The sequence below is a fragment of the Oreochromis aureus genome, linkage group 3, assembly GCF_013358895.1.
Source record: "Oreochromis aureus strain Israel breed Guangdong linkage group 3, ZZ_aureus, whole genome shotgun sequence".
NCBI lineage: Eukaryota > Metazoa > Chordata > Actinopteri > Cichliformes > Cichlidae > Oreochromis > Oreochromis aureus.
Window position 1 is genome coordinate 1,237,794 of NC_052944.1, and position 5,882 is coordinate 1,243,675.

General features: G+C 40.5%; 1 long non-coding RNA gene across 2 annotated transcripts; it reads left to right on the forward strand.

The window, feature by feature from the left end:
- Nucleotides 1-734: 734 nt before the first annotated feature.
- Nucleotides 735-4,326, forward strand: LOC120438521. Of its 2 annotated transcripts, none has more exons than XR_005611971.1 (3): nucleotides 735-782; nucleotides 3,844-3,973; nucleotides 4,225-4,326. It is a non-coding gene; the product is annotated as an uncharacterized LOC120438521 (long non-coding RNA). The 2 variants fall into 2 exon arrangements; XR_005611970.1 differs by lacking the exon at nucleotides 735-782 and adding an exon at nucleotides 3,367-3,769.
- Nucleotides 4,327-5,882: the final 1,556 nt, after the last annotated feature.

Sequence of the window (5,882 nt, forward strand, 5' to 3'; positions counted from 1 at the left end):
GAGACCCAGGTGTGCTGCTTTAGCTGTGAGCCTCTTATGCTAGCCTCCATCTATAAGCTGGGATCATAGCAGCACTGCAGTCCTCACTAGATCAAGTATTGTTATTTATGCAGGTGACAAACGTTTAAATTCACACAGTCACAGAATTGAGGCTCGTTTGAAAAGCAGGTGTTTAATGCAGCTGCTCAGAGTTCACACACAGTAGAAGAATCAGACTGGAGTCACATTTCAAACCACTGGAAAAATACTTAGTAAGTAATAATGAAAACACCACAGACTTAGTCCTGTTTAGTCCTGTGTTTGATATTAATGTGCTGTTCAGAGAGGATCTTACAGTCAAGCCCACAATTATTCATACCCCTGCCAAATAATTCTTCAAATATAATCATGATATCAGGGACAATCTAGACATGTGTGACAATACTGAACACGTCACATGACACACCTTAAACATCATGTGATCCACTCTCAGTCTGCACTTTCATTCATGACTTCAACAGATTGAAATGAGCTTTGAACAAACATCAGTTCAGTGCTGAAATATTCAAACGCTGCAGGAAGAACAACAACAAAGTGATGACAGATGTTTGTGCTTCAAACTGGAAAACCAGCAGAAATAAATCACAGCCTGCCAGAGGTTTGGAGTTTCCGAGGTGCACCTGAACGCAGCACACAGTGTCCAATGCTCCTGATTGTCCTTAAACGCCGCATTAGGCTCAAAGTTTACTTTCGCTTTCTGAACTTCGTGCAGTGGAGCTTGTTGTTGTTGGTGTGAAGAAACTGTAAGTTTGCTTTGTTTCCTCCTTTAACAGTTTGTCTTTAGGAACTTTACTGTTTGTTCATGTTTGATTTCTTCACACAACAAACTGTGTGTGTTTGTATTTCCGGTCTCTCCATTAAAGTCAGTGAGTAATGTTTCCTGGCTAACATCAGCTGTGTGCAGCTTAGTTCAGCACAAATCTGCCGCTCCATAGTTCACGGTAACGGACTCACAGCTGGACCAACGAGGCCGAGTGTGTCCTCACTCTGAGCTACGTTCGTGTTTGTGTACTTGTAGTTTGTACTTTGTGAGTTCACTCAGAGCCCGCAGAGGACGCAGCGTACGTGATGACGTCACAGCCTTTACCTCCTTTACTGTCACTGTGATTAATATTTACACACCAGACACCGCAGGGGCGATTCTAGGATCAGAGCTTTGGGGGTGCTGAGCACCCAGAGAGCTGCTCAGCCAGGCAAGATAAACTTTACTCGTCACGATGAGACTTCTTCCCCGTCTCTGTCAGTCCCTGCATCCTTAAATGTCTCCAGTTGTCCCAAGTTCTCTCTGACTCTCTCCTGGGTGCATTTAAACCCTGTTCCTCCCTGTCCTCATCGTCTGTTGTCTTCGTCTCCGTTATTAGTCATCACAATTTTACCATCTCTGTGCAAGTCTGCAAATTTCTTTCTTAAATCATATGATTCTCAAATTCAACAAGTCTCTCTGTGCCTGGGTCCTCGTCTCAAAACATGACATCACTGTTTTGTACACTTTAACACCATTTAATCCCCACATTTGAGAAAGAAAGGCAAAACACTTTTTTTGAAAAGTCTGTAACAAAACCATCAAATCTGATAAAGGTTATTTAAATGCTGCAAATGAAGAATGGACTGGAATTTAAAAAAAAATACATATCCTAACCTTAATTACTGGGGGAGAATAATGAATGATGCTCATAGTGAGTAAGAAGTAAACTGAGTGCATTTGGACAGAGATTCACTTTTAATGTGTATGTATAATATAATACAGATACATAAAAAACACTCCCAAAACAGAATAAATGATTACAAATAAAAATCTTTACTGCAGATACTAATTTTACTAATTTAATGATACTAATTTTGTGTTGTAAGATTTATGAGTTTCATGCTTTCATAGTGGTACTTGGGAGAGCTTGACATTTTTATCAGGTGGTACACACTGTAAAAAGTTTGAGAAACACTGATAAGTGTATGTGTGCTTTTGGAAAACATTTAAAGCTGCTGTACAGAATCTTTGAAACAAGCTTAAAACATTTTTAGAATATAAACAGAGCATCTGCTTCTCTTTACAGCTCCTCACTCCACCAGGGCTGTTTGGCACTTTCTGATACTGTACTGCGACAGTCATACAGACAACTGGACAGTCCAAAAGTTGGCCCACCTATTACTGGCTGAGGTTTTAGTAGAGTTGTGGCTGAACCACATAAAAATATATCATTAATTTTAATCTCCCCAATCAATGATAATGTTATGTTGGAATGTTGTTAAAGAGGGTCAAAAATGTTTCAACCCAGTTTGTTTTGCAGCTTCTGTATAGCAGCATTTATATAGGGAGAGCACAACTTCCAGATTGTGTGAGTAAAATCAGGTTTTTTCTCTTTGCCAGTTTAACTTTTTTTGTTTTGCCTGTTAGTACTCCCTGTTTGTTTTCTTACCTGGTTCTTCCCGACCTTGTACTTTCTCCTCACGTTCCCTCTTTCCTCTCTCCTTCTTTGGAATGACAATCATACACAAATAGATTGTATTCAATTAGATGAAAAAATTACATTGATATGAAAAAATACTATTAAGATCACTAACAAAAAGTCCTCTCTCAGTTTACTTTCAACCAAAAGGCAAATAACCAAACCACATGAACATCTAATAAAAGATATAAATATTGAAACACTGATCCAACATTATCCTTTATTGATGGATCATTTGTTTTTACACTTTTACCTGAATGTGGCTCCTTTTTTTGAAAAAACTTCCTTATATCCCTTATGAACCTGACTGTCTCTCTGTACACACACACAAACACACACACACACACACAACCATAGTTTTAAGGTTAATGGGCATTCAGTCAGTTAGCTAGTTAGTATCCATTTCAAACAGGACAGTGGTAACAACAGTAGGCTACGGACAATTTTAAGTTTTAGATTTTAAATAGGGTGTATACATTTCAATGGGAGCAACAGGACGGTCAAATATCGCTGATTTTACTACAGAGCAGGACGGGTTGTAGGGCAGCAAACATCGTCAGAAAACATGTTTTCAACACTGCAGGTTACCTGGGTGTAATGTTTTTCAGCTAAAAAGAAACATGTTATGACTCCTACCTAACTATATAAAGAGTAACTGAAGGTTAAATGCAGCTAATATGTCCTGTTTTAATCCAGGCACTTACACCTCTGCTCCGCTGCGTCTGCTGCCGCTCTGGCAGCAACGGAGCTAGAGCCAGAGTAGGGGAGAGCCGAGCTGGAACAAACCATTTTGGGAGGGGGGAGGGGTGTTATCTATACTTTTGTTGTTAAAATGTTATGTCTCAACCAAGTACTGTATGGTTTTTATATTTTTAGCAGTGTGTCACACAGACAGCAAATCTTTGGGGGTGCTTTGATTCATTTTGGGGGTGCTGAAGCAACGTTTCATCCAAGAAGCTCCAGATGTTTGTGCTCCAGATGTTTGTGCTCCTGGTGAACAGGCTCACAGTTTCCTCCTTGAAATAAGTGTTTATATTGTTGTTATATTGTTGACCCACTATTGATCATGTGACTCATCACATGATCAATGGTGAGCGTCTCTTTCCCTCTCAGGTTTAAATATCTGGGACTCTCCACCGTTTGGTTTTAGAACTGAAGAAGCTTCTTGGATGAAACGTCTTCAAGAAACTTAAAGATGTCTCTTTTCTCTCCAAGCTCCTTAGATCACATGACCTGGATGACTGAACCTACAGACATATTGACCTGGTTTCTAGGTCACATGACAGGTCAGAGGTCAGCGACTGTAACTCAGTTACTCCTGTTAATGTGACTCACTGAGTGTTTGTGGTTTACCTCTCAGACTGACTGAAGATGATGATGGAGGAAGAGGAGGACAGAGCAGAGTCTGCAGGGTCCAGCTGTCCGTCTGTGAGGAGTGACCGGTCCAAAGATCAACCTCCAGACTTCAGAGTTGAACCTGGACCAACGAGGTCAGAGAGCTGAACTCCCTGAGTAACAGAAATAATTCTGCACTGACATTATAATCAGTGTTGATTCTGGTTGATTTTCTGTGTTTGTGAGCTGAGAGGAAATGAAAATGAGTTTGTAACAAAAATCAGTTTTGTCCAGTTTTCCTGTAAAAAGCTGAACTCTAATCTAAGAGGATGTTACTGACAGGAAACAGCTGCATCATCTGCAGTCTGTGTGATCACAGCTGCTTCAATCATGTTTGTGTCTGCAGAGGTCAGAGGTCACAGTCTGCAGGGTCCAGCTGTCCGTCTGTGAGGAGTGACCGGTCCAAAGATGAACCTCCAGGCTTCAGTGGTGAACCTGGACCAACGAGGTCAGAGAGCTGTGATGACTCCTTTACATGTTTGTGTTTCCTGGATAAATCTGACCTGAAACATCCTCAGATTGTTACAAAGATTCATAAAAAGAAAACAAAGAGAAAAGATCCAAATGTTCGACTTGGTCATTTGCTGTTTGAGGACAGTGATGCTCATATCTGTGGGGAACGTGTGACCTGAGTGGGTTCATGTTTGTCTTTAAAGAGCTGCTCTGATTCTCTTTGTGTCTGATCTGTGAAACAGTCTGAGAGTCACACAGAGACCCAGCAGCTAAAGCCTGGATCATACTGGCTGCTGTTACTCCATCAGGACAACACTGGACCACAGTGGTGTTCATGGAAATCAATCAGTGCAACTTTACACTGTATTACCAAAAGTACTGACACGTCTGCCTTCACACACATGTGAACTTGAGTGACATCATATTCTGAATCCACAGCATTTAATATGATGTCAGCCAAGAGTTCAACATATAACAGCTTAAACTGTTTTAAAAAGGTTTTTTCACAGGTTTAAAAGTGTTTACGGGAAATTTTAACAGTTCTTTCAGGAGCACATACATGAGGTCAGACACAGCTTTTAGAGGCTAAATTCACATTTTAGTAATGAAAGTGGCTTCGTGTGTGTGTGTGTGTGTGTGTGTGTGTGTGTGTGTGTCCATGGTTCCTCCACAGAGTGGACCAGCAGAGCTCAGAGGTTCCCAGTGGTCAGTCTGCCCAGCAGCATCAAACACAGCTGGACTCCATATTTATGGTCTGTACATGTACAACAGCTACTTTATTATTAATATTAATAATAATACATTTGTTTATAGCTCCTTTCACAACACCAAGGACTCTGTGGACTAAATGAGCAAAAAAAAAACAAACTTTGAAATCAGACGGTGCAAATGTGATGACAGGGAAGCGTTTTAAACATCGAGGCTTTAAACAAAAACCAAAGTGAAACAGTTTGTAGTTGAGATCAGTGGGAATGAAGCTGAAACACTGTTTCTACAATAACTTTGAGCTCTTAAAAAGAAAAACTAGCTGAAAGTCTTTCTGCAGTTTATGATTTTTATATACATCTGTTTGTGGACAAGTCCAGTTTTACTGTAGAGCCTCTCTCAAGTTGGTGACAGCAGCCAAAGTTCACGTGTAAACCAGAGCAGCAAATCAGGTCCAAATGTGTTGTTCACAGTGAGTGGGATCATCAGTGTGCTGCTATGTTAACATCCTGCAGCAGGATGTGTTTGGTCAGAGAGTGGATAGATCACTAAGTCATTGTTGAGTTTAGGGGGACGGTAGACAGCTGGAGCAGGTTCAGCTGACACACAGTAGATTAAAGATAACTGAAAGCAGGAGTGAACCTTTAAGACCAGTTGTCTATATGATCAACTCAGTCACCTGAAACATCTCCAAGTTTCTGGCTTCGATCATCAACCTGTTGGTAGTTCAGCTCTGAACACCAGTGAAATGTTTCTCACTGAAATCGCTGCATTCATATGAACAGAATCAATGTTTTGGGATGATGGAGTTGTGGAGAATCAGCTAAAGTCAAACTTACAATTGAT